This window comes from Suncus etruscus, chromosome 5, assembly GCF_024139225.1.
Source record: "Suncus etruscus isolate mSunEtr1 chromosome 5, mSunEtr1.pri.cur, whole genome shotgun sequence".
In the NCBI taxonomy this organism is placed as follows: Eukaryota; Metazoa; Chordata; class Mammalia; order Eulipotyphla; family Soricidae; genus Suncus; species Suncus etruscus.
In genome coordinates, this window is record NC_064852.1 from 149,007,596 (window position 1) to 149,017,408 (window position 9,813).

General features: G+C 44.5%; 1 pseudogene; it reads right to left on the reverse strand.

Annotated features, from left to right (window-relative positions):
• Positions 1-9,031: 9,031 nt before the first annotated feature.
• Positions 9,032-9,131, reverse strand: LOC126009823 (uncharacterized; annotated as a pseudogene).
• Positions 9,132-9,813: the final 682 nt, after the last annotated feature.

Sequence of the window (9,813 nt, forward strand, 5' to 3'; positions counted from 1 at the left end):
CCCCAAGATCTCAGAGTCCGCGGAGAGGGTCAGCCTGCCAGCCCGGGCTTGCGGGAGCAGCGGCCTCCGGGCGCACCAGGGCGAGCTGCAGCGGCAGCGGCGGCGCCTCTCGGGGTGGCGCGCTCCTCATGCCGCGCCCGCTTTGGGGGTCCCCGGGCCTCCGCCTCCTCCTCCTCCAGTGCCGCCGCGGGCCCAGCTCTGCCCTCCTGCGCCGCCGCCGCCTCCGCCTCCGCCTCTCGGGGCTCCTCCCGCGGGGGCCGCGTCACCCCGCCAGCCAGCAGGCCCGGGCACGGCGGGCGCCCCGCGCGCGCGGAGGGAGGCTCGGCTCCCCTCCCCAACACCACCACCGCCACCACCACCACCTCCTTCTCCTCCGCTGGGGTCCCGAGCGCTAACGGGGGGCCCGAGAGGGACTTCAAGGGCGGAGTTAAGTGTGTGTGGGGAGCAAGCACCCCGCGATTCGGGTGTCGGAGCTGGCGATGAAGGCGCGGGGGGCGCCCGAGGTTTGGGGGGAGGCGGAGAGGCGGCGCCGGGATGTCACAGCCAGCGCGTGGGGCGGGGTGGAGAGGGAACGAGTGAAGGGGCTTCCCGAGACTCGTGGGGTGGAGTTCCAGGAATGGGGCGTGGGCGTAAAGGGGTCCCCGAAGCTGTCCAGGTCAAGTAGGGGATACTGGGCTGTGGGCGCAGGTGAGATCGCGGGCCTGGCAGGCAGGGTAGGGAGCAAGTGTTAAGTTCCCCGGCTTAACCGTGCTGGAGCAGGGTTCAGGGGTTCAAGGGAAGCTCGGGGAGCAGGGAGGTGCCTCTCCCCACAACCGTGGACGGCAGGAAGGTGCTGGAGCCTGGGCTTTGGATCCGTCTGGCCCCTTTGGGCTGGCCTCTGGCCTCTAAGAAAGAAGTGGAGGAAGCGGCAGGAGGTGGGGTTGGAGTTTAGAGTTTGGGAGCGCCGAGTCGGGTCTAGAGGGAGAAGCACCATATGGATGAGGCTGAGCGCGCCCTGGGTTCCGGGGAGGGCAGAGGTGAAGGCCTGCGAGTCTCAGCTCAGCCGGGATCACCCTCCTGTGAGCCCTCTGCAAGCCCCAATGCCAAAGTGGGTGCTCACTGAAAGCTGGGTGTGTGTGTGTGTGTGTGTGTGTGTGTGTGTGTGTGTGTGTGTGTGTGTGTGTAAGTGTGTAAGTGTGTAAGTGTGTGTGCGCGAGCGCGCCGTGCATTCACATTCACACACCCCTATGTACCCCGCCCGCCTTCCACATTCTACATTCTGGTCTGTGCAATGTGTGGGCGCGTGCACCGCGTACGGAGCATCCCTACCCCGCCTTCCACTTTCGCGCTGTTTGGTACCAGGCTGAGTTTCTGATCAGCTGAGTAGTACAAAGCCCCTGGGGGATTGGATTGTATTTACCTTCTCGGTGTGAGTTGTAAGCTCTCTCTCCTCCATCTGTTCCCCAGGTACCACCTGACTAGCTCCCAATTTAAGAAAGCTGGGGACAGACAAAGCAGCCCTAGAAACCTCTTGGGGTTCCTAAGCCCCAAGGTCTGTGTTTCTTTTCTTTTTTCCCTTGCCTTTTAGTCAGAGGGACGGGCTTACTCACGGCTTTTTTTTTTTCTTCTTCAAATTGCGTGCTTCAAATTAAATTCATAGTACAAATAACTCTGTTCTCGTGCTTTTGGGTGCTAAACAAACTGGATGAGATCATATGAATACCAATTTACTTGATCTTGTTTTCCCATTTAGAAAATCATTATAAATCTCCAATCCAATCTCCTCCTGTGGGATATTAAAGACCGAACTCAGCCAGCATGGAAATGGTGATGCTCGAATTTTGTACTCAGATTTGAAATCTCCGTGGTGTGAAACTGCAGCTACAGTCAAGTTATCCAGCTCACTTTTTTTTTTTTTTAATGCCACCTGGTGCAATGCAATAAATAAATTTCTGATGTTAGGAACCTGACCAATGGTGAGTCTTGAAAGGCTTCCCAATGACTATCTAAAAATGTCAGCTCAGGAGACAGAGAGATTGTACAGCGGCTAAGGCTCTTGTCTTATACGTGTCTGACCCAGGTTCCATCCCCAGCACACTTGCATATATGGTCCTCTGATCACAGCCAGGAGTGATCCTTGAGCAAAGAGCCAGGAGAAAGCACTTAGCCCTGCTGAATTTGGCCCCAAAACAAAACAAAAAATAAAAATGAATGGCCAAGGCTGACACAAAATATATCCTGGGAAGACCCATGGGATGTAGAGATCAAGCAAAATAAAAAAAAAAAATTCTAAGAAATCTGAATGTTCTTACCTAAACTTGAAAATTTCACCTCTTCTAATGACAGTTTTACTTTCTTTCAGGCTCACACACAGTGGCAGCTATAGGCAATATACCTGGAATGCCTGGACTTGCTTTCTCCTTGATGTCTTTTTTGGTCTCTGCAGGCTTCTCCTTTCTGGGTCTTATTATCTCAGTCTGGTCAGTCACTTTGGGTGCAATGTGACTTTGTTCTGCTCCATAAGGAAATACAAAAATACACTAGAGCCCCTTTAAAAGAGAAGAAAGTCAAACTGCGTTTTCTCAGAGGACGGATTGAACACTCTACCTTAATCTACTATTTCTGAGCCAAATGCGAAATAACACCAGCCACCCCCGCTTCCCAGCTTCTGTCAACTCGAGAAGCAAATACCAAAATACATGCTGGGAGGCAGAACCTCTAACATTAGCTTAGTTATGCTTAATTCAGGCAATGTGAACTTAAAAGTGGTTTTCAATGGGACAGTTTGGGCTTCCTTACAGAAAAGGGTCATGCCCTTAGTCTTCTACCAGTCACATAGCTTTATGCCAGGAGGCAGGCACTTATGTTTCCCTCTTCCCAGCCAGCATATGAAATCCAAGTTACTTGAAAACCCTCCCTAGGCATCTGACTTACTTCAGGAATAAGCAGAAATCAGTGACGTTTCTGTTACTGTGTTGTAACATTACTTTTCAGCATCTTTAAGAGTAGAAGGATCTGGGGCCGGGCGGTGGCGCTAAAGGTAAGGTGCCTGCCTTGCCTGCGCTAGCCTAGGACGGACCGCGGTTCGATCCCCCGGCGTCCCATATGGTCCCCCAAGCCAGGAGCAACTTCTGAGCACATAGCCAGGAGTAACCCCTGAGCATTACCGGGTGTGACCCAAAAACCAAAAAAAAAATAAATAAATAAATAAATAAAAAGAGTAGAAGGATCTAAAAATCATCTTACAACCTGCTATCTAGGCTCCTTTCCAAAATAAAAGGTGTTGGGCTGGAGAGAGAGCATAGTGGTAGGACATTTGCCTTGCACACAACCAATCCAGGACGAATGGACAGACGAAGGTTCGAAAACCAGCACCCCATATGGTCCCCCGTGCCTTCCAGGAGCGACTTCTGAATGCAGAGCCAGGAATACTGCCGAGTGTGACCCCCCCCCCAAAAAAGGGCAATAATAAAAGGTGTTATCAAGGCATGCAATCTATAAGGAACTATATCCCAAGTAATTTTCACATAAAATTGCTAGGCTCAGATCTGAAAAAATGAGTGGCCTTTATATGTGGCCATTTCTACAAGCCCTGGTTTGATCCCAGGTACCACATATGGTCCCCAGAGGATACCCAAGCACAGATTTAGAAGTTACTCCCTGAACATTGCCACATATGTGGCATTACATTACATTACACCCCCAAAATACAATACTGACAAAATTTTCTTTAATAATAATCTATTTATTCACCATGGTTACAAGCATGTTCATAGTTGGTTTTCAGCCATACAATGCACATACCCCTTCACCAGTGCCACTTTTCTATCACAATGTCCCCCATTTTCCTCCTCCCCCATCCCCTGCCTGCCTTCGAGACAGGCATTGTATTTCTCTCTATATCATTGTCATGGAAGTTGTTGATATAGATATTTCTCTAACTGCACTCAGCACTCTTGGTGGTAAGCTTTATCTCATGGGCTGATCCTTCTGGCCCTCATCTCTAATGTCCCTGAGTATTATTACTATACTGTCTATTGTTTTTCTTAAATGCCACAGATGAGTGAGACTATTCTGTCTCACTATCTCTCCCTCTGACTTATTTCAATCAGCATAATAGTCTCCATATTCATCTATGGAAAGGCAAATTTTGTGACTTCATTTTTTCCCTAACAGCTACGTAGTATTCCATTGTGTAGATAGACCACATTTTCTTTAGTCACTCATCTGTTGTTGGGCATCTGGGTTGTTTCCAGATCTTGGGTATTGTAAATAGCACTGCCATGAACATAGGACTGCAAAGGGCATTATTATATTGTGTTTTTGTGGTTGTAGGGTATATACCTAGGAGTGGTATTGCTGGATCATATGGGAGCTCCATGTCCAGTTTTTTGAGGAATATCCATACTGTTTTCCAGAAAGGCTGAACTAGACAGCATTCCCACCAGTGCTGGGAAAATTAAAATATCTTCAAAACATCTGCCTTAGGACCAGAAAAATAGAGTAAGTAATGTGTTTGCTTTGCATACAGCCAATCTCAGTTTTATCTCCAAGACTGCATAGTCCCTATAAGCAAACCCAAGAGTGATCTCTAAGCTAAAGCCAGAAATAAGCTCTGAGCACAACCAGGTGTTACCCAATCTGCCTTTTGATCTTACTATAATATGAATTCTGTTTGAGGCCTATTCCTGGCTCAGTGTTTGGGAAACCAAGTGATACCAGGGATCAAATATAAGCCTCCTGTATGCAAATCTTATGCTCCAGCCCTATATCTTTACCTCCACTAGCTGGTTCTTAAGAGATGATTTATTCAGTTTATCTTGGTTTAGTATTTTACTATTCATGGCTGTCATATTTCAATCAAAATGTCCTGCACATGACCCTCAAATAGATTTTGGAAACTGCCTGAAGCCTCTCAGCACATCTCCTCTTAAACCTTAACAAGGTACTATATTTTAGTAAATGTGTAGTCATTCATCTCTGCAACTTTCTATATCCTCAGCTTGGAAATCTTTTTCTACTCCTTGCACAATTGCACAAGGAGACCCCCCAAAAATGAGAAATGTCTCTATGTCTCTCATTGAAGTGTAAAGGGAGAGAGAAACAGAAGTGGAAACAAGAGATAAAGCTGTATAAAGAGATTGTGGCAAGATAATGCTATATAGAGTCTTAGAAATGATGCTGAAGAATCAATCTGTCTATAGTCATTCGGCAGGGAGTGAGCAGGCTTTTTTCATTGTTTGATTTGGGTTTTGTTTGGTTTTGGTTTTGGTTTGGAGTTTTTTGTTTGTTTTGGTTTGGTTTGGTTGGGCTTTTTTTTTTTTTTTTTTTTTGCCAGAGAATTGACATGATGAGCTTTGATTTTTCAGGGGAATATCCAAAACACCTGCTAATAGAATTGCTGATGTGCAGCAGTTTTAGGCTTGCAGATTCACAGAGCAGAATTTTTTACTTCCCGTCTTCAGAATGAATTTTTCTGGTTATTTTGCTCAGTACATTTTAACAGCATGATAATGAGGTCAAGGTCACAGTTTCCATCCCTGGGTGAGTCAGTCAGGGCAGTGGCCACGGCAACTGTTAATCTTCGCTGGTTGTCAGATAAGACCATGTTATTTCTTGACCAGGAACTGAAGAGAAGAATTGGCTGTTCTGCTTTATCAAAAGTTAATCAGTATTATTGGAAAATGAACTCCTCGTACTTAACTATAGGCTTTAGAGCAATATGTCCGCTTAAATTAAAATACCATTATTAAATTAGTGGTAACAAAAGAGTTCAGTATCAAAGAAAGAATACATTGCTAAAACTTAATTCATCATATCTGGGGCTGAGAAATGATGAAAAATGGTGGTTAGTAATAAAGATAAGGTTCATAAATTCATTTTGTGCAATGGCCAGTATAAGAGATAATTTCTAATTTTAGTATAAAATCCACAGAGACATTTATATTTAAAGGGTCTGGGATATTATTTTATCATTTGTTTATCATATTATTGAATTATTTTAATTTTTTTCCTCTTAGCCATCAATAAGCACATCTTTAAAGTTATAAAAAATAATACCAGGGGCCAGAGAGATAGCACAGCAGTAGGGCATTTGCCTTGCATGCAGCCGATCCATGGCAGATGGTAGTTCGAATCCTAGCATTCCACATAGTCCCCCATGCCTGCCAGGAGCGATTTCTGAACACAGAGACAGGAGTAACCCCTGAGCACTGCCAGGTGTGACCCAGAAACCAAAAAATAAAATTAAAATTAAATCAGAGCTAAACCAATGTTAGTCTTCATCTTTTTGTATGTTTTTGTTGTTTTGTTGTTATGGTGGTTGGTTTGTTGATTTGGTTTTGGGCCACACCCTGCAGTTCTTGCATTACTCTTGACTTTGAGCTCAGTAATCATTGCTAGTTTGTTCAGAGGACCATATGAGGTGCTAGGGATTGAACCCAGTTTGGCTGTACCAGGCAAGCTTCTTATTCGATATACTATCTCTAGCCCCCATTAATCTCTTCTTTTGAGGGGATACACACCTAAACATGCTCAGGGGTTACTTTTGGCTATGAGCTCAGGAATTAGTCTTGGCGGGCTCAGGGGACCATATGGGAAGCCCAGGATCGAACCTGGGTTGACCACATGCAAGGCAAGCACTTTATCCATTGTATTATCACTCCAGCCCCATTAGTCTTTTTTTAATTACAGAGTCTTATTATTATAATTCTGATCAGTTACTAAACTGAAAAATAGAAGCAAATTTTCAAAGATCAGGAAAAAACTTTTTAAGTATTAATGAACAAGTGGACCCAGGCATTAAATGTCAATTAAAGATCATCTTTAAAAAGAGTCAGCTAGGGGCCGGGCGGTGGCGCAAGAGGTAAGGTGCCTGCCTTACCTGCGCTAGCCTTGGACAGGACCGCGGTTCGATCCCCCGGCGTCCCATATGGTCCCCCAAGCCAGGAGCGACTTCTGAGCACATAGCCAGGAGCAACCCCTGAGCGTCACAGGGTGTGGCCCAAAAACCAAAAAAAAAAAAAAAAAAAAAAGAGTCAGCTAGACATTATGTCCTAATGAAAGAACACATCCTGTGATGTTATCTAGACAAAAACAAATAAATACAGCCTGGATTTAAAATCCTTTAGATTCGTTCACTGAAAAAGAGGACCATATTGAACTTAACCAAAGAATAACAATGTGAAACATGTGACAGAATATTACATACGAGGAATGCCAGAGTATTTTTCTTTTACAAATATGGTACAAAAAGATAATAGATGCAGGAAAGAAATATACTTTAACTAAATTCCAAGCACAAGGATTTCTGGACCTTACTTGAACCTTAAATCTTGGGGGAGGGGGCATTTTGTGCTTTTTTTTATTATTATATGCTGAAGAGATAGTATAACAGGTAGAATCTTATATTTAGATTACATAGGTTTGATTGCCATCACTGTAGATGGTCCCCTGCTAGATGCAGCTATAGGAGTGATCCCTGAGTACAGAGTCAGGCATATACCCTGAGCACTACTGGGTAAGCACCCCCCAAAAATTATTATAGTAAGACATATCATTACTATACTATTAAGGTTTAAGGCATTCATATAGAAAGTTACTTTTTGCCACACCACCACCAAAGTAACTCAAGAGCACTGCTGGGTATGTCCCCAAAAAATATTTATTTATAGTGAGTAATATTGTTACTATAGTATTAAGGTTTAACACATTGGGATACGGGGCCGGCGAGGTGGCGCTAGAGGTAAGGTGTCTGCCTTGCAAGCGCTAGCCAAGGAAAGGACCACGGTTCAATCCCCCGGCGTCCCATATGGTCCCCCCAAGCCAGGGGCAATTTCTGAGCGCTTAGCCAGGAGTAACCCCTGAGCATCAAATGGTGTGGCCTGAAAAAACAAAGGAAAAAAAAAAAAAAGACATTGGTATACAAAGTTACTTTACCATACTTTACTTATACCACACCACTATCAAAGTACCCATAATTCTCCACAACTATCCTTTATACCACCTGTGGTTTGACCTTCATTTAAAACAAAAACATGGGGCCCGGAGAGATAGCACAGCGGCGTTTGCCTTGCAAGCAGCCAATCCAGGACCAAAGGTGGTTGGTTCGAATCCCGGTGTCCCATATGGTCCCCCGTGCCTGCCAGGAGCTATTTCTGAGCAGACAGCCAGGAGTAACCCCTGAGCACTGCCAGGTGTGGCCCAAAAAAACAGAAACAAAAGACATGAAAAGAAAAATAATGGCAGCCAGAATTTGCCAGGTAGTCGAGTCTGGGCTGGTAGCTCTGTAGCCTTCTCAGAAAGGAGTGGGGACAAACTCCCCTTTCTGCATAAGCTACAACAACCGAATGCCACCCTACACCCTCTGACAGAAACAGCAAAGTTCCTCAACCTTATCAAACTTCCTAGCCACCTAATTTGTTTTAGTTCTATAAATCATGGGCCCTCAATATCTTGTAATGTTAACCAATAATACCACAGGAAATCGGATGGGAAAGTTACATAAGCTACACACTTCGGAAGGCTAAATAGTAGCACAGAAGGCTCAACTAAGCACCAAACCAGCCGAGTAAATTCTTAGACTCTGATTTTAAGAATATCATGAAAAGGGGCCAGAGGGATAGCACAGAGGTAGGGCATTCATCTTGCATTCGGTCAGTCCAGGTTTGATCCCTAGCATCCCATCAATCCCCAGCACCCCATAAGGTCCCCCGAATCTGTCAGGAGTGATTTTTTGAGCACAGATCCAGGAGTAACCTCTGAGTAGGTATGTCCCCCTAAAAAAAAGAATATCATGTAGAGATAGAACAATCATTTCAAATTGACCTGTCTTGATCTAAGATTTGATCATTGCAGTTGCCTTTGTGTTTGCAATAAACAATATGTAGTATTTATGCCTGCATGGAGGTGGGCCAGGGAGACAGGATACTGGTGAAGGGATGATCATACTGGTGGTGAGATTGAACATTTAATGCCTGAACAATTTCATAAATTATAAATCATGATAATAAAAATTTAAAAAATATTTTTAAAAACCTGGAAGACTTTTTTTTTAAATATGGAATACTTTACGAATTTGCGTTTCATCCTTGTTCAGGGGTCATACTAATCTTCTCTTCCAATTTTAGTGTATGTGCTGCAGAAGTGAGCACTGGAAGACTTTTCTTTTAAAGAACTAAAAACCTGAACAATAACTTGGCATTTGATTATAACTAAATTATTATGGGGTTTGGCAGCTAATGATATTATGATGATACTTACAGATAAGACTCCTATTAAGGGGCTGGAGTGAGACTGCACAGTAGCTAGAGCATTTTCTTTGCATGCAGCTGACCCAGGTTCAATCCCTGGCATCCCCTATGATCCCTCTGAGTCTGCCAAGAGCGATTTCTGAGTGCAGAGCCAAAAGTAACCCATGAGCACCACCAGGTGTGCTCCCCTCCAAAAAGAAAAAGACTTCTGTTGAAATGTAAGTATTCAGTAAATGCTATACTTAAAATAGCAGCAGATCAACCTATTTAATATTTGTCTCAAAAGTCTATGGATAAGGTGTGAAAGGGGAAACCTCAATTATAGAAGATGATCTTCATAAGAAAAACTTTTAGGGGCCGGAGAGATAGCATGGAGGTAAGGTGTTTGCCTTTCATGCAGGAGGTCATTGGTTCGAATCCCGGTGTCCCATATGGTCCCCTGTGCCTGCCAGGAGCAATTTCTGAGCCTGGAATCAGGAATAACCCCTGAGCACTACCGGGTGTGACCCAAAAACCACAAAAAAAAAAAAAAAACAACTTTTAAAAAGAGAATAAGACTGACTTCCACTTTTTGACAGCTTTT